This window comes from Stegodyphus dumicola, chromosome X2, assembly GCF_044657685.1.
Source record: "Stegodyphus dumicola isolate Sdum_Otavi_A_Nest chromosome X2, ASM4465768v1".
Lineage (NCBI taxonomy): Eukaryota > Metazoa > Arthropoda > Arachnida > Araneae > Eresidae > Stegodyphus > Stegodyphus dumicola.
In genome coordinates, this window is record NC_140781.1 from 61,274,869 (window position 1) to 61,299,664 (window position 24,796).

At 30.4% G+C, this 24,796-nt stretch overlaps 1 protein-coding gene and 1 long non-coding RNA gene across 4 annotated transcripts in view; one reads left to right on the top strand and one right to left on the bottom strand.

Moving 5' to 3' along the window:
• Window positions 1–24,796, bottom strand: part of LOC118184676 (octopamine receptor beta-2R-like) — a 259,732-nt gene that overhangs the window by 147,608 nt on the left and 87,328 nt on the right. For 2 of the 3 annotated variants that reach the window (XM_035354382.2, XM_035354384.2), the window contains exon 2: window positions 544–599. The exons of the other annotated variant lie outside the window; for it this stretch is intronic. The gene's annotated coding sequence lies outside the window, so the exon portion shown is untranslated. The remainder of the gene's footprint in view (window positions 1–543; window positions 600–24,796) is intronic. 3 annotated transcript variants of the gene reach the window in all.
• LOC118184678 (uncharacterized) overlaps window positions 1–24,796 on the top strand; it is a 161,430-nt gene that overhangs the window by 123,692 nt on the left and 12,942 nt on the right. The gene's annotated exons all lie outside the window — the stretch shown is intronic.

Genomic DNA, 24,796 nt, shown 5'->3' on the forward strand with positions numbered 1-24,796 from the left:
CCCGTTCCAGCTTTAATTTTTTATTAAACCCCAATTAGAAGTATTTTCATAATTTAAAGCATATCTAACTAGCTCTGGCTTATAGCAATTTGGTTTCCTCTAAGCGGTTTAGAGCTCTTTCTTAGCTTGTTTTAAGAGCCTGTTTATCTGACCCCTGTATGTTTAATCATAATCTCTCCAATAACATTACTCCTGCTAGTACAGTACATATTTCGGAGTACCTAGTTGCATCATATCGAAGCGTATTCGAGAGGTATGTGATTCGAGTCCCGACGAGGGTATTGCTCATGTTTCACGTCTTCTGCTTCGACATAACCTAATGACTCTACAGTGTAGTAAAATTGAACTCAACCCGCCCACAGTTTAGTATTAGATATTATGGAAACCATTGAATATTTCGGCATGTGTGTTTAGAAAAAGAATTTTCAGAATTTAAAATGACTGAAATAAAACACAAGAAACTTTCTTTTATTTGGCAGAATAGTTCTTAGACGACGATCAACAAGCTCCTTGTACTCCTATGAATTGTAAAATGGAACTTACCATTGTCTTTTTAAACAAATGCTTCTTGTCCTTCACACCGATTCCGCGACATACACCTAAAAAATTGAGATATTTGTAGTATTAAACGACGAAAAATATATCTTTGACATTTGCACTATATTAAAAAGTTACTTTTGCACAAATATTAGATTCATATTACTAAATAAACAGGCATATGGATATGGTTTCATAAACAGGCATGCAGGTAAATATAGAAATGAACATGCTTAATCTAAGTGGAGGCTTTTAAATATGTTTGCATATATGTACCAAGCAGACACATCGAGGTAACTATTTAATTGATTTTGTATCTTTGAGAATACTGCTAATTTTGAACATTCCAGTTGCATGACCATAGAGACTAATCGAGGGGGGGTCAAGTATAATAATTTTTAAAGCAAAATGCCAAAATATCCCAGAATTTCTTGAATTTATTAGGATTGCTCTAAGTCGGTTGGTTTTACTAATTCGCAATACAGTCGTCGCTTTTCTATATTCGTATTTAAAAATATGCTCAACAGATAGCAGTGATCAGTTTTAAAAGTAAAATTTATGAAATACGGTAATGTCAGTTGAATAAAAAATGTCTCCCGCTACATATGAAAGATTATAAGCTGTATAAATTTCTACACTTTCATATTATACTGTCATCTGAAAATAGATTTATTTTCACACAGTACAAAAGACAAAATAACCCTACCTTTAATCCAGCGACTTTAGTTGGGCCAACTTTATAAGATTTTGTTTCAAGGAAAAGTAAAAAATATATTTCACCATACTTGGTTCATGCAAATAGAATGCGACTTTACAGTATCTGTTACATACCTGTTTTTAATATCCACATTCGAGGCTTCGGTACTAATATACATATTAATATAAATTATTATGTAATTAATATTATTCAGGTAATGAGAAGTAAATAAAATTATTAACGACTGTTAAAATGTTGATAGATAAATCTATTACGTTTCCATTCGGTTTTGCTTACTTTTAATATCTCAGTGAATAACCCTTCTTAAAACTTTACTAAATACAGATTTCGAAACTTAACTGCAAAGTTTATAACTAGCTCAAAATTACTTTTATCTTTATTTTTATGCTTCCTATTATTATGTTGATCCGTTAATGTTGTCATTTGGACTCAGTTATAAAAATTATCGGAATTAAATATTTCTTAGCTGTTACATTAAAACACATTTGTTTTGATTAAGTGGAACTATTATTAAAATAAAAATAATATACGAAAAATTATGTATTTGTTATTTATTATAAATAGACGTTCTGGATCTCTCCCGGTTTCCTTTTAGTTCCTCTACGTAGAGACCGCAAAAAACATCGTATTCAATTAAAAATTCAAACTAAAAATACGCTTCCAAATAGGATAAAGAAATTAAAGCCACGCAGATTTTATTTTATTTAAATATTAATTATATTCTTATTTTACCTTGGAGGTAAGTAGAAAGGGAATAGAAATTCTAACTTTAAAGGAATTCAGTTAAGATTTAAAGGTTTAAATATGCGTCGGATTTAAAGTTAATTATGAAACGCTTTTTATACAGTTTTCTTCATTTAAAAAGGATTTTAAAACTATATCTGAAAACTCTTTAAAAATAACTTCTTAATTATTATTCTAGCTTGGAAAATGAGTACGTTTGTATTTTAGCATGTATTTTAGTAGTACATTTTGCACACAAAAAGATGCATTGCAAATATAAACCGAGTTTTATTTTCTTAAAATCCTTGTGCAAACTAATTAAAATAATTTATGAACATGAAATTCGTCAAACTTCAAATTTAATTTGTAATCTTCCCGCAGGAGAATCTACCATATTTTTTCCTTTATTGTCGTTAGGGTTGCTTTGTTTACACACTTTATTCCTTTCATCTCGCCAGCTTATTCATTTGTTAATTAATTTAAATCTCTTCAAAGTAAACTGCGTACATAATATTTGAGGCATTTTCAAACTTTTAATGAATCTCTTTATTCTGCAGCAATTTCTTCCTCATTATTATGTTTTAATCCGCTCTTAGACAATTACTTGATCACTGAGGTGGTAATTTTTGTTTATTATTTTAGCAATTACAGAGAATAATATTTTTCTTAGATTTTAATTTTGTAATAGCTGTTTAAAGTCATTACCTCGAAATTTTCCGTCTACTTCTAAATGTGTTTAATACTTACTATCTATGCATTCCTTTCCATCGTTAGATAATTAATTGGGAAATGTTACTGACTGCTTATTACCTATCAGTAAAGTAAATCTCTGAATTGCTTAATGAGCTGACGTACACTGCTTAATACTCGCCATTTTCAGCAACAACGACATTATTTAGATTTGTTTAATTTTAGTTATTTAGCGGTAGCGTTTTACCCTTTAAATCTGAAACTTTAATCAACAAGATTTCTGTAATAGATGTGCATCAAACATATATTTAGATGATATCTTAAAAACGTTTTATTAAACGGTTTGAAGTATTTTTACTCATACTGCTGTTCGAGTTTCTAGTAATTTAACAATCTGAGTCATGATAAATAAGAGTCATTTCAAAATGGTATTCTTTTTACTGTGTCTTAGGTCTAGCTGTAGTAATTAGCGTTTATACATGGGCTTTTATCGGTATATTTGACATTTTAATAACTATCAAAGGAAATTCATATGTGACAAGTTTTGCAATATCACTTATGGTAAATTACCAGAAAAATCTACTACCATATATCCTACAATAAGAAACAAGAATCAGTGACTGTCATAATAGATATTCGTAATCTTATTTAATAAATAAATATCGTTCTCTGCTTCTAAGCATTTGCCACTTTTAAAATACAATTTTTACCTCATTATTTATCACGAATTCATACTTCGGATACATCATGTAATTAATGTTTATTAAAATTTAAAAATAAATATATTATTTATTAAGTGCGTAGGAAAGAATTAAAAGTATATTAATTCTAAATACACAATTACCTTTCAGAAATATAAAACAAACTGTAAAAAATTATAAAATTTTAACTCTTCAGGTTACGAGATGCAAATATAAAAATTAATATTTGTGTATTATATATAAATATGTAATGATATTCAGTAAAATTTTAAATGTCAATTTTATTATTTCTTATTTTATTATTAAGATTAATTTTGTTTTGGGAGAATGCCCAAAAGAGCTAGCTTAGCTTCACCAGTAGAACGTAATTTTCAAAAGTTGTTTTATATTGATTCTTGATTGAAAGGTATTGCCTCAACATTAACACTGTTATAAATATAGTTTAAAATTGAAATAATTAGTTCTGTATAATGTATTCTGCCTTGAGTATCGCCTCTGATTTTGGTCTTTCACTATTTTTTGTTGTGAATAAATACTAACTAATGTAGATGGGAAAAACAATTGTAAATCTATGACTGAAAAATCAAATAACAAAAATAAAAATATTAAACTTACCTGATGAATATGGAAGGCATCCATCAGACGAGACCATCTGGAAGACTTCGGTCCTTTAAAAACTTAAAGCAATCCTTGTTAAAATTAGAATGGAAGTTTTTGTGTCTTAGTGTCACAGAAATGGGTGACAACTGTGTGAAAACTTAACACGTTCAGATTTTTTACATTATTCCCTCATACGATAAGATAGCAATAGAATTTCACTTCATTAGAATAATAATTATTCATATTAAATAATAAATAAGTATTCATAAATGAGAATTTTGAAACTAATCATACATTTTAACAGAATAATCAAACTTCAGAAGAAAAGAGTTCATATTTAGCATCTATACTTACCCAACTAAATGTAAACTATGATCATGAATGATTACATTATAAAAGTACCAAATTTAAACTAATAGCGCTCATAATAAGTTCGTTTCTCTAATTATTCATTATTTAATTTATAAGGAATTTTCTCCCTTCTTTCCGCATGCCTTCGTGGTGTAATTGGAAGCATACGTCATTGCGTATTCGAGAAATCCACGGTTTGAATCGCGGCCCAGGCATTGAACATTTTCACGGAGCCTGCTTCAAAATAGCCCAATAAATGTACAGTGGCGCCCGAGCTAAAGGGTGGTGAACTACCAGGCTTTGGCGTCACCACCAGGATTTGGCGATTAAATCCCTTCATCCCCTGTCTCCCTTTAAAAGGGAGAGTATATAAGGTATTTTCTCCCTCCTTTCCACATGACTTCGATTTGATGCGTAATCGAGAGGTTCAGTATTCGAGTCCCGGTGAGGATACAGCACAATGTTCACGTATGCTGCTCAAAATAACCTAATAACTCTACAAATAAGTAACAGTTTGATTTTGTAAAATAAGCATACTTCTGGGTAACGATGCTACTTCCCTTAGAAATCGAAATTTACAGTTCTTTATTTTTTCTAAATTTTATTCCGTTCAATAGATCAGAATTTTATAATATGGATGGAAAATAAAGATGATAATCATTATGATTCCATTAAGTTAGTCTTTTGCTACAAAATAAAATAAAATTCAAATCTAGAACGCAAAATATTTGTAGATTTTTACTTAAATAGATAACGCGAACGTCGTGAAGGCAACATACGCTACATTTTACTGAACGAAAGCCCCGAAATCACCACATGTAAACTTTGGCTTATTTTCAAGTAGTTTTTTTTTTTTTTTTTTTTTTTTTTTTTTTTTTTTCAAATTCAATAAGTAGATTCCTCTGGACGAAATTTTGCATTATTTAATATTTATCTGATGATAAATGCACATATGGCCATTTCGCATTTTAAACCACTTAACAAATGCTTTTGTTTCAGATATATTCAAAATGTCTAAGTTAAGTTTTAGCTATCGTAGTATACAATATATTGAATATTAGTTATCGAATACAACTTAACAAACAGTTCAATATCTTTTACACCTAATGACTTATAACTAGGATAGCGTTTTCATAGTTGTACGAATTTTAGAAGATATTTCCGAGATTTTGGGAATACCAAATGTTTCATCGACTATCAAATAAATTCACCAGTGTCAGATGTTTTGTTTATCCTTTTCTAATTTCCATTACACATGCTTGATAACTTTTCCTTGTTGAGTAATTTTAATATTGATTGTATTAAATTAATTAATAATATAACAGTATTTCACTAGAATTTAAACCAAAAATTTATATTAAACATTTCTTCTTCAAACTACAAACAGTATCTTTGAAATTTGAGACAAGGAAACAAGTTAGTTGAAGTGCAAAAAAGACTTATCGGGAACTAAATTAAACGTTAATGCTTGAAAATTAAAAACTTTATATTATTTTCCAGCCACCCACATATTTTCTCAAAGTACCCAGTAAGATTGATATTGATCAGTGTAACTCCATGGACTCGTGTAACTCCATAGTTTAGTTTTATATAAATGATAATAAAAGAATTTCATGATTGTTTGTAATATTAAAAATAGTAAAAATTTTAAAACACATAAAATCGATGTCTACTGTTTATCAGTCTCAGAAAAAATATGAATATCATTGTTCGTTTTTTTAAACTTAAAAAAGTCCAACAGCATGTTAAAACAGAAAATATGCTTATGCACAATATAGTTCATCAAAACGCTGTCTATTTAAATTGAAATCTCGCTCTCATGAAACTTGGTTGTTAACAACGACAGAAATTTGTAAAAGTAACACTTATTAATTATGCCAGTGATTCTCAACCTTTTTTTGTCGCGGCACACTTTTGACGATTTCAAAAATTTGGCGGCACACAAAAAAAATCTACTGTTTAATATGTTTAAAAGTTGTTTACTTACCACTGTGTAAAATAGTAGTTTATGATAATAATTTTGAATGTAAAATAAAATAACATGTACTACAAAAACAGCAGTACGTTTATTAAGGGATTAATTACAAGTTAATAATAAGAATACTTTTAATGAGAAATTTGAGCTTGATGTTTTTGATAATTTCATTTATATTTGGGCGTACAAATCACAATGCTACTCTCATATAGTCTTCTACATTTAACAGTCTCGATCTTTGTTTCGTTTTTATATTGGTTAATACTGAAAATAACACACAAAAATAAGATGCAGAAATCCGTAACAATATTTTTAAAGCCTTTTTGGCAGTCTTGGGATAATCGCATCTAATGTTAATCCAAAATGAATTAATTGATTCTTCCGAATATTTTTTAATTAAATCTCGATTATTAGAAAGCGAAATTAGTTCTTCCTCTTCGTTCAAAGTTAATTCAAATACAAAAGTCTTCAGCACCAAAATCGGCTTGGATACCACAATTGGTGCGTTTATTAATGTCTTAAAAACCGAATTTCGCCAATCCTCATGTGTACCGTATACTAGGATTAAACCCATTACAATTTTTACTATATACATTTCTAAAATTTGGCGGTACACTTTAGGAATTTGGCAGCACACAAAAGTGCCGACGCACAGTGCTTGAGAATCACTGAATTATGTTGTTCCTCGGTATACGCAAGGCATTTTTGAAAATTTAAGCATAATTTCTCATTACGGAAATTTTGTGAAATTGATAGCACTAATTCTAAACTTTTTAACATAACTATTTCTAAGCCATAACTAAGTTTTCGCAAACTTTCGTGATTAACCCAGCGAACTTCCCACTTTTCTTACAGAAACACTATTGCCTTATAATAAATTTTTATTTTTCGATTCAGACTAGCAGCCATAATATTTCTGCAATTTTAACACATATACTAAACACAAAACATATACCAACCCAAAAAAATATTCATAAATTACTTTTGTTAACATACCAAATTATTTCCATTTGCAAACTCATAAGGCAAATATTTTTTACACAGTAAACAGCATTTTTTAAAGTTGACCAACTCTTTTAAAGAATACTGTAATAAGCCTGGTTCTGATTAAAACAAGATATGGCGGTATTTCTGGAGAAACATTCTTTTAAAAGAATCCTAATGGAAACTTGTTGTTTAGTTTCATCGTTTCAAAGCTCATGTATATCTATATAACACCAAGATAAAGAGTGAAACTGCAAGCGTCGATGCTATTGAATAATTTTCGAAAAATGTTTGTTGAAGATAATTCTCTGCAACATATATTCAGCTTGGACGAAACTTGTCCTTTTTAAGGATAGAATTTGAACTAGTGGATCTGCTATCAATTCTAATTGTTTTAATACTTATTTTTTTCTATACACATTATACGTTTGTAACTCAGACTTATTAATAGAATCATTTTTTATAGTAGCAAGTGTTCGAAAATAATGAACAATTATAATACTAACAATTATAATCTGGGCAAATAATTTATTCAACTATCCCATTAAAAAGTTGCGTTATAATATTTTAAAATACTTAAATTATTTCTAAAATACTTCTAGTTAAATCTCGGTATAGTTGTCATTTATACACACATGTATCTCTAGACAACTTAAGCTAAGTCTTGGAGTTAAATGTATAATTGCTCCTTTAAAGACCATTTAATAAAGAAATTAGTCTAATGTAATTAACATATGATCTGATGACTCGTGAACGCATACTGTTGTTCTCTGTGTCTTTTGATCTACATATTATCAGTTTTTATTGTTAATGTCTTATATATTTATTTTCAAAAGAATAAATTTTATTAATCTTTTATCGGACTTTTGCATTCAGTCTATTACGAATCCCTACGCACGCAACAATATGCATTCTGTAGAATTCAGTAAAATTATTTTAAAAAGATGCAGAGTTTTCTTGTTCCCCTCCATTAAGCCTAAATAAATATACAAATAACTAAAAAACAATCCGGATACTTGTTTAAATTTATATTAGAAGCAGTATAAGATAATTAAATATTAAATTTAATGCATATCGTTCATTGTGATAATTCTTAACGTGTACTTATAAATGAATTGGTCTACATGACAATTTTAAAAATCTCAGATCTCTCTTTCCTTGTATAATTTTTGCTCATTTACTAATCGACTCGCGTATAATTAACCTGTTGCTTAGAACATAATAATTATTAAAAAATTCAAGCTCTAGGATTAATCCATTTGCCACAAGTTATTTATACAAACAACTACAATTAGTTCACTGTTTGTTTAATTGCTTCTAATTACCTACAGGCAACGACGTTTGTATGCATTAAACATTTTGAGACTTCTTATTAAATAAATTAATGAAATTGTGCGTAATTTAATTATTCATAATTCATAGTGCTGTGATTGACTTAATGAAATGAAGTTATCCGTAGATGGGAGAAAAGCAAAATATTCAGGAAAACTGAGAAGAAACAACTTATTATTTCCTTAATAAATGAAAGAGCACTAAAATACACAATTAGTATTTAAAAATTTGTAATCATTACGTATTAATCAAATACAGAAATGAAATTGCTTTACAACTTTTTCCATTACTTCTCCTTTGAAGTAAAAGCCCAGAGAATGACACTTTTACTAAAAGGAAAATTAGCTAGCTGTCTCTAACAAATACAATTTATTTTATGTAGTTCAATTAGGTGTGTAAAGTTAGAATTCGTCAATTATTTATAAACCAGGAAAATTACTATATCACGGATAAGGCAGCTCAGTAAATAATAATTTTATGAGCATGTTGTACTTTGTCAAACAGCTTATTAAATGGCACACCAATAACGTTTTGAAATCATATAATTATGAAAGATAATTGCATTTGCAAAATTTTAATGACGCAGTTAAAAATTTGAGCTGCTGTGTGCCACCTCAATTTAAGAATTTATTTAATACTTTGTTTTGTAGTTCTATTATCAATTATTTAATAAAATTTAAACAAAAATATAAATGTATTAGGTTAAAGTAATGTTCAAAATGCAGGCTGTCGTAGTTTCACCTGCAGCGCACTCAACGCCATTCGTAAGCTGAATGTTTAGTATGCTAGTGAAATACGGAGTAATTCCACCAAGCTATTACAAAAACACGGCAAGGCAAAATTTTGTATTCATTATAAAAGGATAATTGTTATCATGAGGAAACTGGTCGTGTCATATCACAAGAAAGCGGCATTGAACTTTAAAACCAAGTTTATAACCTTCTTCTTAGATAAGATTTAAATACCCAGGCTAGAACTAATGTTACTGTTCACTAAACAAGTTTTCTCTCAATTTCCTTAATAAATGCGGAAATTAAAAACATCCATAATAGAAACGATATCTTTTGTGCATAATATTAATACTTTTCTCAGCATCTCAAGCAAAATCTATTTCAAACACAAAAGTGCTTCGTGTACATTGCAATACGCTGCTTTTAAAAAATTACCATATTATTTGCAGATATATTCCGACTGTGTTTTTTAATTAATACTTTTGCAGATATATTCCGACTGTGTTTTTTAATTAATACTTTTGCAGACATATTCCGACTGTGTTTATTAATTAACAGACATTATTAGAATATCCGAAGCTCAAAATTGTTCTTGCTTCAAATACTATCTTAAAAACTTAAATTTAGTATTTAAGGGTGGGCAACACAGCACGTTTTTTGTCCATTTCAGATCTTTTTGAAGAATCATTAAAATGCACGAAATGCAGCAATTTGAAATAATTTAGTAATAACTACACCAATCAGAGTACAAATCCACATATATATATCTTACTTGCTCACAAAAAAAAAAACTTGAAGTTTACGTCTTCTCCTTTATTTGCTACGCAGGTAGAAGATTCAATCAGTGTATGGGAAAAAAGAAATTATCCCAAAAAAAGTTTTACTTTCCCGTGCTTTATAAAAGGAAAGGGAAAAAAAGAGTATTCAATTTTCCTATAGGTAACGAGCGCCGACTAAAGTATTCCACTTCGAATTGTGCAATAACGAGCACTGCTAAGGCATTCGTACGTAACAAGCACTAGTTGAGAATTCTTTTCCTTTTAAGTCAACTAACTGCTTTGCCAAGGGCAGAAAAATGCTGTTTTCGAAGAAAAAAGAATACTTAAGTCTTAGTTTTGTACATTTTGTTCTGATCAATTGTGTTACAATTTGGTCTTGTTCGATTTAGATACACTAACACATTCGCCTACAAAACTGATTGAAAGGCCGCTAAGTAAACCTGATTTCCGAAAATAAGTTACAAGTATTATTTGAAAAACACCTGGAAATCCTATTTATTGAAGCTTACAAGGCTGGCGCTTATAAAACAGTTCATTGACCCAAAGCATTCAGGTGCTGTCTAACCATTCAAACCCAAAGTAATGTAACATATTTTGGGCATGTGAGAAAAGTATAAATATTTGTTTACTTTAGTATATTTTTTTGCGTAATGCAATATAATATAACGGTGAACAACGCGACGAAGATTCGAAGCTTAACGACATTAGCCAGCATACAACTCAAAAAAGTAGGATGTATCCGTTTTTATTATTATTCAAAGCAAACTTAACAGTTTTATATAAGAATTTGAAATCAAAGATTCGGCTAAGGTTTCTACTCATGTAATCTGTTAATATGGTCTTCAACTGATTAAAAATTTTAACTTTGAAATAACCTACATCTACCCGTAAAAAGTTTTGAAATAATAAAATGCTAAATCGAGTGATGGTATTCAAATTTTGATAAATATTTTTGCTAAGATCCTCCAGGATTTGTTGCCTTTGTGAGACCTTTCGATCACAAACTGTAATAGTTTTAACACAGATGAATTTCTTGAATGTGTATCTGAAGTGTTTATTGTAGTTCCCTAGTATTTATGCTTTCTGGATTCCTTACACGAGAACATTCCATTTATAACTTGAAATTGTTTACTTTCGGGGAACAACTTTAAGTCCGATTCATGAAAACATGCAAATTTAGTTACTCGAAGAGCGGGTATATAAACAAGGTTATAAGGTTTCCTCCCGTCTTCTTAGCATGCCTTCCTAATGTAGTGGTCAGCAAGCTGGGCGCGTATTCCAGAGTTCCGTGGTTCGATTCCAGGCGAAGGCGTTGCTCATTTTTCATCTCCCCTGCTTTAAAAATAACCTAATGACTCTACAGTGGTGCCCGAACTAAAAAGATGGTGGATGATGATTCTCCACATCCCAGGATTTGGCGATTGGGTCCCCTAAAACCCCAGTCAAAGGGGGAGCATATAAGGTACTTCTAGTGTAGTGGTCGGCAAGTTGGGCGCGTATTCCAGAGGTCCGTGGTTCGATACTCGGAGAAGGCGTTGCTCATTTTTCATCTATCCTGCTTTAAAAAATAACCTAATGTCTCTGCAAGGTAAATAGAGAAGATATTTAATGGCAATTTGTGAATTAGTGATTATGCTGTATTGGTTGATTCGGGAAATAAATCTTTGACTTCAGTTGCTGTAACTGGAATTTGGGGTGTCTATGTGCCTACCTGAGTCTCGTCATTATGTAAATGAGTTAGGGTGAACGAGAGTGTATTTAAACTAAAATAGCGAAAAAGTTAGTCAGAGCGTGTTTCTCTTTTGAGTGCGCAAGTTGTTGTTTGTACAGCTGTTTGAATTCTGAATCTCGGCTTCACATTCTTGCCGCCCTAGTTTAATATCACTCTAGTATAGGTTTCTGAGTCAACCTGCTAGGTTAAATCCCTTTGAATAGCTTTTAACTATTAGTAGCTTATCTTTAAATTCAGTTTAGTTTATCATTATCTTTAGTTTTATCGCCACAAATGGATGGTGGATTTATAAACACTAAGCCTGTGCCGTCTGTAAGTAATTGAGTTAAATAAAAAGGCATTTTACACCCTTCTTTTATTGTATTTATCCTCTATTCTTAGGAATAATTCGCTAAAAGACTTTCAAGTGGGTCTAGGAGCAGTTTTTGCTAGCGAAGAAATTTAGACGTTACATCTTGTAAACAACATATTCAACTTTTTATATCCTGTTCAGTTTGTTGTCTTTTAAGAAAATCCAGTGCATAAAGTTTAAGAACAGGAATGGAAAGTAGTCTAACAAATAGATCGCGAATAGTAGCAATTACTTTTTGAGATACTACGTAAAATTAGGACCGAGGAACTCGAAAGTAATAACTTAGTCAGGATAATTTTATGGGAGAGATACATATTATTGAATTTCAACGTTTATTGAAGGACCCCTTTTTGTGCTGTTCTTTCTCTTTACCTTTCTAATTTGCAACAAGAATCCTTGCGTTTGTTATATAATCCGCCGCTATGACTTGTACGAAAAGTTAAGAGAGAGATTTTATTCTTGCCGTAATCATAATAGATATAAAACTAGGAATGCAATTCCCGGGTATCAGGAATCAGTTATTCAAGAAGATTCACCGGAACGGTAGAAGATGGATTTCATCTTGCTGTAGGATAACGCACTCGCTCATATGGGTGGAGATTCTAGAGAAAAAAGATGTGCCAATTCTTAACCACCCTCCATATTCACCCGATTTGACACCAAGTGCCTTTTTTTTATTTCCCGAAGTCAAATTTCACTATCAACACTATCACGTAAGGTAAATACCGTCATGACATAACCTACATTCAAGCCACAATGACACGCCAGCTGAATAACATTCTAAACAAGGACTTTTCTAAGAATATCATAACGGTGGTATAAACATTCTGTGCGTTGCACGTAAGTGGGGAGAGACCATATAGGACACCTGAAACATTAAAAACCTTAATCTTAAGTTTTCTCTAGTTATTTTATGATATAATGAAGTATACTATTTAGCTTTTGCGTGCATTTTTAAATCTTATGTAAAGTATTATATACGTCTTTTGACGATGAAAGGACATTTTCTGTTTGTAAATAAAGTAAAAGGAGACAAGGTCACACTTATATGTAAAACTTATATGTAAAAGTGGGTATGTTTATGTACAGTGTTAAAAACTGTTTTTTTTTTTTTAAATTATGTTGATAGTATAAAGATTCATAAAATACGGTACTTTCATGAAAAACATTTTTGTGAAGTTTTCTTTTAAATTTAATTTGTTAATAAAAAATTTCTTTTTAGTTTTCTCACATAAAATGGATGTATTTCTTTCCTTAAATAGCTCATGGTATCCCAGCTGGAACTTCCTGCGAAACATAACATGTGGCAGATTTCGGGATTACTTTGCACTCATGACATTCTAGACGTAGAAATTAAGTCCACTAATAATTTTCTCTTTGTAAATATTTCCTTTCTAGTCTCGAAATGAAACTTTCTTCTGTAGCCGCGTTACATTTTATTTGTGACATAATCCTTTTTTGTCCTGCAGCTTGCTTAAATGACAGATACTTAAATGAAAAATTAAAGTATTAATAAAAGAAAATAATTATGTTTTTAAGAAATTGAACATATTAACAAAACTTATCATTAAAATTTTTAATTGTCTGATAATAACATAAGTTGGTTAGTATTTCCATCTCCTGAATATTGTGCAGCTATAAGCTCAATAAACAGGAAATGGAAGTCTTAGAAATCTTTGATATTATTTTTCCATTAAGGAAATGGAAGGTCTGCGGGAGAAACTAATCATATGGCATCCCTCAATTTAGAGGAACAAATTTTGAATTGTGAATCAAATACGGTATATCCTAAGTAATTGCATTTTCTGAGCTCTTTGAGCATTATTTATATTTAATGCTTCTGATGCTTAGAGAAAAAGAATTCCTTTTCACCGAGACAAGATGAAAAATCAAATTATGGATTTTTTGAAGTTGTATTCACGAGGGGGGTGGGGGACTTTTAAGATTTCGTGAGTTCAGCATTAAAAAAAAACTAAATGCAAATAGGAGTTGTTTTATATTTTTTCCCCTCATCTAACTTATTTCGAGATTTACATTTTTTGACATTACTTTTAATAATATAATCATGTGAAATACTTCATCTATCATATACACTAAACATTATTTATATAAAGCAAAAGAACAGTTTCAACAACAACATTAATTATTTTCGTACTGAAATTTTAAATAAAAACCACTTCTGAATGTCATCTTCAAGGCATAAGAATACCCATCCAGTAATAAGTATGTAGTTATTAATATTCATTATTAATAATGAATATTACAATTAGTATAATAAACAGTCTGATTAAATTTCACTCTACTATTTATTCTGTTGCTTATGGTTGCGTTTTCAATGCTTTTGAAATACCCTATACAACATTCTGAGTTATAAAATGCCCCAGTTAATTAATGGTAAAATTAACGGGACAAGACGTTCTGTACGGGACTGTTCTACAATTTCAGTCCAATGTTCCGCTTCAAGATATGCCCCAGATTTCAGATTATATATTAGATATATTCTGCAAATATATCTGGATTTTGTAAATTAGCTGCCCATGAAGCCACCTCGTACTGTTATGTTTATATGAAATTAGAAATCTAATCCTTAATCATTTCATTATATCTAAATAAATAAATTTTGGAACTTTAAAATTGTGCTGAAGTGAATATAATACAATATATTTTCCATGTGAAAAGACCATCTAAAAACTTTATTCTACTCACTTATGCAACTTAACATTTCAAAAATATATTAAGGTAATTTATAATATTCTAAAAAATCTCGTTACATTATTCTTTAAGCTGACAAAATGTTTATTTATTTGTTACTTATAACATCATATTCTGATATGGTGGCAGAGGAACTACGCTCAAAAGGGATGATGCACTGGCATTTGGAGTGTCTAAATATTAGTATTTCGTATAAATGTCTCACACGTCAGTTGCATAGCAATAATTCAGAAATCAGGAAGCAGTTCCAATTTATCAATACATACTTTTCATTAAAAAAAAAGATATTTTTCAACGTTATTTCCATTCTTGGGCTTAGAAAAATATTCTAGCTTTTTCTGAAATTTCTTTAAAATATTATTGTTTTGTTTCGGACGAATGCTTCCTTTGGAAATAGAATAGGAAAATTTGTTGTGTACACCACATGACTTCCTTATCCGGAATATTGAATTATACGCATTTTTCCTGCTTTTTATTTAAACTTATTTCCTAGAATTTCACTCTACTATTTATTCTGTTAGGTATATACATTCATACATATGTACGTACGAAAGACGACATGAAAAATTCTCTTCTGAATCCATTTTAAATCAGTTTTATAATTCCCCCCCTTTTGTGGAAAAGGCGTCCTTTATTAGCTCATTACCTATATTTGTCACGCAAGAACATCGTTAAATTGCATTTGATAGTGATTAAAAAGGATATTTTCGTTGAAATATGAAACCCGGAATTTTTCGCGATTACGATACTTCCTTTACTTCTTACAAAGAAGTAAAAAAAACTTAAGAAATTCAGCATTTCGTTTTCTTAAATGTTTGACAATAATCTGAAATTTTTTTGTAGAAATTGTTTCGATTTCACTAATTTGTGTGTGATTTTATTTTTATTTATTTATCTATTTAAAAATTGGAGTTCTTTCATTTGTGTAATAGTAATCATTCAAAAGCACTTTTGTAGCACAATTTAGAGTTATATTTGTTGCATTAATAACCGTTCGGAATTTCATTTAATATTATTTATCTCAAATTATCAGCTATTAATATTTTAATCAATATGCTAAATACTCTATAAAAGTTCACGTTTGCAATTCTGTCCAAAATTGCTATCATTACTCATGAAATTCTAAATTATTTTGCATTCCAAATTTTTACAGGAATTTTCCATCGTTTGCTTTTAATACTCTTCTCTTTTTTTGGGAAACCGATGGAGCATTTGATGGCTTAATGGATATGTTAGTTGACAAATGGTTAAGAATGTAGTGGACTCGGATCTCCTTTCACGCCTTCAGTTTTTTATTTTTACCCAAGACTAATTTAGCTCCTAGAAAACTGTGCACTTAATCCTAATTTTATGCCTTTTTTTTTTTTTTTTTTTGTAAATTATTTGCTTAATTCACATGTTTTCTTTTAAATATAGATTGTTTTCAAATTGTTGTTTAAGTTTTATTTATAATCTTTCTTAAATTAGTTTACACTATACTGATGTATTGAATGCAATTAATCGATGTCGGCAGTTATGTGCAGCATTAATGGAAATTTTAAAGGAAATCAAAAATTCCGTTCTGGTTTTCAAAAATATGTTCAGTTATGCTTTCTAAAGCTTCAGTTTAGCAACCTATTAATTTTGTCTCCTGACTGGACAAATTTAATTATTTTTTCCTGGTATACAGTGGCTTCTGGGGGTTTATTTGATTATGACAAAGCTCTCAAGGGCTATCAGCCTGAGGGGAGGAATGCCTTCGGGGAGGACTTTCGAAGGAAAACTTGTTCACATACACGTTACGCATGGGAGAAACCATTGAAACGTCCATGCAGCCTGCCCGTTCGCTGGGATTCGAACCCCGGACCGAGCTATGACTATTCAACGACTTACGTTCAGTCGCTGGTGGGCCTAGTATGCACTGATTTTTGACTAAGAGCAAGTGAAATAACGAGCTTAATTGTAAGTTCTTATTTACGTGCGTGAATTTACTGAGTCTTTCGCTACAAAATGATACTGTATTACTTTGATTTTGATTTGACGTTTTTAGTCTTGGGGCCCTAATTCGGGATGTAGGACTATAAACATCAAATCAAAATAAAAGTAAATGAATTTTCAAACTGCAAGCTGTATCCCTGGCCAAAATTCAACAATCGCGCCGCACCGTCATATGAACTAGAAAGAGTTTCGCTGCATGATAGAAAGTGACATTGTTGCACCATAAGTGAAATGAACGCATGCAAAATAACAGTTCAATCACTGCAATGGTGTCTAAAGACGTTTTCGAATAACCCATGGAACCTAGTTGATATATGAGATGTTTAAAAACGTATCTGATCGACTCTCTGTTACTTAATATAATTATCTGTAAAACTGGAACTTTTATTCTCAGTTTAAATGAAAGTGATTCTTTGACGATTAATGAAATGTTTTAGAATTATTTGAAATATATATCTGTCTAAAAATTTTATATTTATCTGTCAGTATTTGAATTATGTGTGAATTTATTCGAAATGGTTAATGCTCTGTACGTTACTACATCTAGTTACTTAACTGCATACGAAATTTCGAGTCGGTATGGTGTAACGATCAGTATATCAGTGCTCTATATTGAAAACTGGGGATTGATTCCCGGCAAGACTACAACGGAATGTCCAAGAAACCTCTCTCGGAGAAGATACTTAATATATCAATATCTACAAGAAGACGCATGTGTCTAAAGTATCTGGTGTTTAAAATGTGTAAGAAAACACTTAAATCCTGCGTCAGCATTTTAATTATGTACCTAAAGAAGCCTCTTTCTAACTCCTTTGGTAATTAAAATCAGTCATATATTTTATGTAAAATTGAAGTATATAATGATTTCATTGGACGATAAGTACTTTGGTCAACATTTATTGCCAAGTGCTGCGATTTTTGTCAAATATTCTGAATCAGTAGAACGAGAATGTATCTTTTCGGCTTTGGTTTATTATCTAAATGAATATTGATTTCGGTATAGCCATTTTTCTGAAATGTTTTCTTTATATCATTAATCAAGCTTTGCTGCTATTCGGATGTTCGATCTAATTTTTAACAAACTCGCAATTATCAGAAAATTTATTTGTGAATTTTCATTTAATGTACATTTAATTTTTTTTTCAGTTTAAAGTTCCGTTTATGAAATGAAATGTTAATCCGAAAGTTAAGTTTGCCCCATTAGCAACCTTATCAGTGAACGCAGGCAACTTCCCGCTCAGTTTCATTCCCGGGAACTGAAGGGTGCGTATGGTGTCTTCGTATTGGATTTTCACACTTTTTTCGATGACTAATGCAAATATAAATCAATTTTTCACCATCATCGAAAGGGTAGGCAGCCCTCCAATGCTCTCTCTCGCTCTCCCCACCTTCACAGTAATAAATTGCTATTGTATTCTTTACATATATCATCAAATTGCTATTGCATCTTTACAGTAATAAATTGCAATTCTAGATTTGCTATTGTATTAGAAAATAAGCTCTAATATCATAAAAGACCAAAATGAAACAAGATTTTGAGATACAACATACCATAAAGCAATCCCACAAATTGAATTATTATTGTCAAACAATTTATGAAATATTTTTCCTGTTAAACATATATTTTAACGCTCCTTCAGAAGTTATACATATTTTATGATTATACTTATGAATTAATATTCCTTTGCCATGAAGGCTAGAATTTAGCATGTTAGTCAGTCATATCAATGAAGTGTAAATTAAGACTTAGATAACATGTTAGCAGCTTTTCTTTCTATTAATGTCAGATTTATAGCAATCTATATAATAATAATTTATATCTTAAACAACCGTTTGAACATTATGCCTCGAGAAGATATCTCTACCCATTTCATAAATTTAAGTAAAGGCACTTTTTAATTATTTCGCAAAATTGAAGTGAAATAATCAAATTGCTATAACAGATTAGCGAAAGATCTTTTAAGAAATTTCTGTACATGTCCTAAGAAAGAAATTCTAAAAGTTATTCTTTTTTCATGTCGTTCTTTACTTTCCTGTTTATTAAACAATAGAAACATTTCAATTTCCCTAAAAAAATCTTTGCTGTTGAAGTAACGCGACTATATATAATAAAATTAATGGAGGACATGATTAAATTTAAAACTATATATTCAATGAAATGTTATTATAAAAGTTTCCAAAAGACACATACACTTACTGTTCAAACTCAAAATAATATTTATTCCTGAAAAAGAGAGATGTCTTTATCCGAGTTCCTCAAAATCGAGCATATCTCTATAAAATCAAACAATTAAAATTTAATTTTTTACTTTTTTTTTCAGTTATTGGTAATATTTTAAAGTCATTATCACGTCTACCTACTTTTACGATAAACTCCATGTGCATGTTTAATAAGGAAAATTTAAATCTTCCTAAAATTAAACAAATATGTTCGATTCACACAATATATTTTAAGGAATAGATGTACAACTAGAATGCAATGTCAACTGAAAACTTCAACTAGAATACTTATCACGCCAGATCCTATATATTTTAGGTATATTTCTATCATTTTTCTAACTTATATTAACTAAATTGAAAAGTACAATTCGAAGTTTAATAATAAAATTGCACTTCCCTTTTAATACTACTTCTTGTACTTTGCAAAACAAATATCAGACTTCACCACTGGAATAAGCCGGATACAAAGTAATTTAAAAAGCTTGATTCCAAATATTAAGAAAGAAAATGCCAAAGTCCCATATTATTCTCTCACCAGAATCTAATATCTAAATACTAAAAAATCTGTACCAGTACTTCTTTTAATATGTCAGCTCGGCACACAGTGCTGGACAAATCAGCACAAGCCAAGATTCTGGCCGTAGCCACAAAGAAGTAATCGCCAGGGACTAAACTCTCTATAATCCCACTGGGAACGAATTTAACACCTTAAATACACAATAGCCTCACCTGGAAGAGTTGAGGCCAAGCAATAGAAATTATACTACAGAAATTAACAAAACTTACTAGAATTAAAACTTTATAATCTAATTCAGTGAATCTCAAAGTAGCGGTCAAAGTTCACATTTAAGAAGTTATGTCAAAGTTCACATTATTTTCATTGCCATTGAAAACGAATATGAATAGCGTACCAGAAAATCCATAAATAAAGTTAAATAATTTTAATTTATAATGTGATATAAATTTTGTTCAAAAATTTAAAGATACAGATTTTTTTAACTTTTATTCCTACATGTCAAATATAACTAAGCTCAGTTACGAATTTCTGTACTAAGAATAGTCCCTTTGTTTGAGAATACATTTATTTGAGAAGAGCGTTTTTTAAATTTGAAAATTAATGAAAAAGAACCCAACTTCTCAATGAGCTTGTACAGTCAAATTATAATGTATGTTATAATGTATCATAATTTCTAGTAATCTCTTTCCAAGGCTACAAAATTCCGCATCGAAACGCCATCTAGTGTCAAGCTGCAGAAAAATAGAAAAGTCAATAATTGCTTTATGACATATGTATTTTAATTTATGCGTCGAAGGAAAATTTAATGAATAAGAGAAAAAGGCTAGGTTGTCATTATCTATTCCCAAATTTTAACCCATTTGGAATTTTTTCTGAAAACTTAGAAGTTTTCATAATTTGTTTATTCTCAGTTTAAATGAAAGTGATTCTTTGACGATTAATGAAATGTTTTAGAATTATTTGAAATATATATCTGTCTAAAAATTTTATATTTAGCGGTCAGTATTTGAATTACAAAGCGTAACCAACAACAATGTCTTGCAGGTATCAAATTTTATATTTCAAAACAAAGTAAATATTTTGTTTTTTCCCTTTGCGGTATTATTGTTCTTTTTATGTATGTTTTGATAAAATATAGTAAGCGAAATTTAAAATTTCTTTTAAAAATTTTTGTTTTGTTACTAAGAAATTTTTCATTTTGATTTTAAATGAAAACAAGCCTAACAGCTGATTTTAGATCGTGCTTTCGTCCCGCATGTAATTTAAGTTTGAGACCACACTATGTCTAATCAGTTATCATGCATCTGAAATTGCTTGGGCTATCTGTAGATAAAGACTCGGCGCACTAATATTTGCTTCCTGAATTCAATTTTTATGGAAAATAGGGATGAGTTGCTTGTGTTGTTTCGCAGTATTCACCATTTGTAAGACTAACAAGAATCTGTTTCCGTTAGAATGCCTTCTACGTTGGTGTTCTTTCTTTAGGCAGAGATATTTGAGATTCAAGGTATGCATATTGATTAAAATGTCTTAAAATATTTTGCGGAAATTTACAAGGAAATAGAAAAATTGATATTCTCTTTCGCTCTATTAGTAATTTCAAAACAGATGAAAGAAAAACCATATGATTGTAAAACTGGAATAGAAGGAATCTGTGCTGTTAATCTATCATGCTTAATATTTTATCGTTTCAAATTCACTTGCAAGATGAAATGGAAGATACGATTTGTCCCCACTGTGTTGACTGTGTTGTCAGGGCTATTAAGTAATTTGGAAAAGAGAATAAATGCTTGTATTCTTCCACTATATTCTCAAACGTTTATCCCCCCACTGTTAGTTGGATTCCCTGCTACTATCAAACACTAGAAGGATTTAGTCGGATATTACTCCAGTTATACGTAAGAGGGCTAGTGGAAGGGATATCTTCATGGAGTACTTTTAAATGAAACTGGTTTATACTGATGTTTCACGAGAGAAAAACCACAAAAACGACCATGAAGCTAGCCTGTGCACCGGGCTTTGAAAGCGGATCGAACTATTAATATTTAGCTGTTTTAGCCATTGGCGGACACACTATCACAAGATACATTTAATGCTTTTATTCTTATCCACTTTACTAGTTTATTCGACACCAAATTTGCTTTTTCAATACGGAAGTTTAAACCCTAAATATTTCTGTTCAGTAAACCAAGTCTACTTGCTTAAAAGTCCTCTAAAAATTATCAACGATTAAACAATTTAGAAATTTCTCACATTGTAAATTTACATTACACAAAAATGTTTTTAATGCAGCTTGTAAGTTTCATTTCAGTGCTTTTCAATCGGTTTGAAAGTTCGTAGACTGTCTTTATTTCTTTAAAAACATTACATGTATTTTGAACTCGGAAACATTAACCAATACTAACACTTAATAATATTCGTTTACTACATTTATCCTCATTATGTGATGTGTTTACGTTTTAATAGCATACCAAATCTTGTAAACTCGTGTAATTAATATCAATATAAATTTGAGCATACCGAAGATATAACCTCAAAAAGAAGGCATGGTAAAAACTATAAAATAGTTCTTAACATCTTTATCAGTAGAAAAACATTCTAATATTCTCTGCTATAAGTCATTTTCTATTCCAAGCCTTTCCCATTACAGAGTCAACTGCTTTGGGCAGAAGCGAGTGCATAGCACGCAATCACGTAAATTAGACATTTCTTTGTCTTCAACAATTCAGTGTCTTTATGTGCTGTGGTAGCGGAGAAAGATCGTAAACTTCTTCGAAATATTAATAAATAACATTGGAACTTTTGTATGCGCTTAAGCACTACAGAAGCCTTGAGTAGAGTCATGACTCTGACAGCGTTTTTTTCCTTCCCCCTTCCCTCCGCTCTACGTCCTTTCTAGCTGCCTCTGACTGCGGGAGGTTTATTCCGCGTTTTTTCTTCCCTTAGTCGCATTTCTTTGTCTTAATTTCAGTTTAAATGTATGCTTCGCGTTAGCATTTTTTTTACTTCTTGTACACGAACTGCGTCACCGTATTCATCACATGTACTTCTTGTCTTATTCCAGCCGCTGTGTATATGGCAGATAAAAAAAAGAGGTACGGGATCTTTTAGTCACGAAAATGGTAATTTTTTCTGCTATCGACATGATTTAGTATCCCCAATATGCTTTACCTGATAAACAGTCTATGGTGAATAAAAGGGAAATATACTTTTCTTTGTGCATTTTCCCCTTCGCCTGGAAAATGCAGGCGTGCTTTAAATAACTTACAGAATTTCACTGCTGTTTAAAACAATCAGAATTTTATCGCATATGTGTAGAATAAGCAATAAATGGCAAGGTAAAAGTATTCTTTCTGTAAGATCATTTTTTGCCTTCTAATTTCGTGAGAAATCAGTCACACATATTGTATCATGCAAGGTTAAAATGATAAATTGAGTACGTTTTTATTCTAACACCTTGAATTCTTCACTACCATGTCGGTAACTTGAAGACTTTAAAAAAATATCTCAGTACTAGTCATTTTATAATCGTTATTGAGTCTAAAATTCTAAAATTAAATTACAAACTTAAATTAAAATCATATTTCTCCAATAAAATTATGCTTTTATTTGCGGGTAATTGGTTGATGTAAAGTGAAAGGCAAATAACTAAACGTAACTGCTCAATAATAAATGTATTGCTCATAATTTATACATATAGGTACAAGTAATACTCTATGGAGAGTAAATACGTTGTTGTAGTTCTCCAATGTAATTTTTGTTTTTCGAACCACCTTTTTCCTTTTTATAAGTTATTTAGAGAGAATTAAAAGAAAACGGATTTATTTCAACACTATTGCACTAAATGATGGTTCTAATGTGAAAATTTCAGTGATTACGACACAATGTAACACAAATAAACCTCGAAGTACAATATTACAGTATATTAGGAACCACTAGTATATTATTCATTAAAAATACCAATCGCTATTGACTCGTTCCTTATAAAATATTAAAGCACTTGTAAGTCAAATTTTTGAAGCATAATATTAAACCTGTTTTAAAATAATTTTATTTCTAATATTATTTAAAGCTATCAATGCCACTATCGACTGTACATTGCGTAGAAATACTATATAGTGCTTGTTCATATGATACTTTTATTATAGTGCATGGAAATCAATACCAAAACCCGGCTTAAACTGGCTCAAAAATTATCAGTAGCAGCCTCATCTATATAATGCCTGCTAATATAATAATTTTGTGAAGCATTACTAGCTCCAGTGTCAGCTGCATATTGCAGTGAAATAACTTGATGCTTCATGCTGACTATTAATATCAAAAACTTCGCCTATGTACTTACTTCAAGAAAAAAACAAATAACGTGAAATAATTCAAAAGAATTCAGTTTCTTGCGAATACTTTTGCTACTTTGGAAAAGGGTTTTAATGTCAACAAGCAGATATTCTCTTAAATTCCATGTCTATGAATTAGAGAAGCTATGTCTGAATCATATTAGTCGCAGAAGTAATCATCTATAGAATCAATCCGTCAACTGCTTAAGTTACAGTGCTTCCTTTTGGAATGGTCTGTGATGTTTAACTTATTTACAACTGTAAAAACATTTCCGCCTTCTGTACTGAGTGTTTTCGTAATGTAAGCAGTAGCACGTCCGGCTGACATCTGGAAGATCCCGGAATTTGAATCCCTGTGACAGCATAGCTGATTTTCATATTTCTTACTCTAAATAATCTACTAAGTTCCATGCAATAAACATGCATAACGAAAATTTCCAATAATTCCAAATGCTTTTAAAGCTTAGTCTGAAACACCAGAATTCATATTCAAGAATTTATGAGATTTATAAATTGATTAACCAGTTTCTTTTAACTGCAACCAGTTGTATTACGGTAAATAAAATGCTCGAGGTGCTTATTTAACTAAAAACAAGTAGATATATAATACTTCAAGGAAATATGATCGGCATTAACTATATGCTTTGTACAATTACATTTAGATTCGAAGTTATGTAAAATGCTCCAGTCGTAATCAAAAGACCAGTGTAAATACCATGTATGAATAGATGCGAAAAGAAAATGTAATAAAGACTGCAAATGCATTTTTTGCCAATAGATTTACGGGTGCATAAATCACATTATGAAATGTCATTTTGAAATAAACAGATC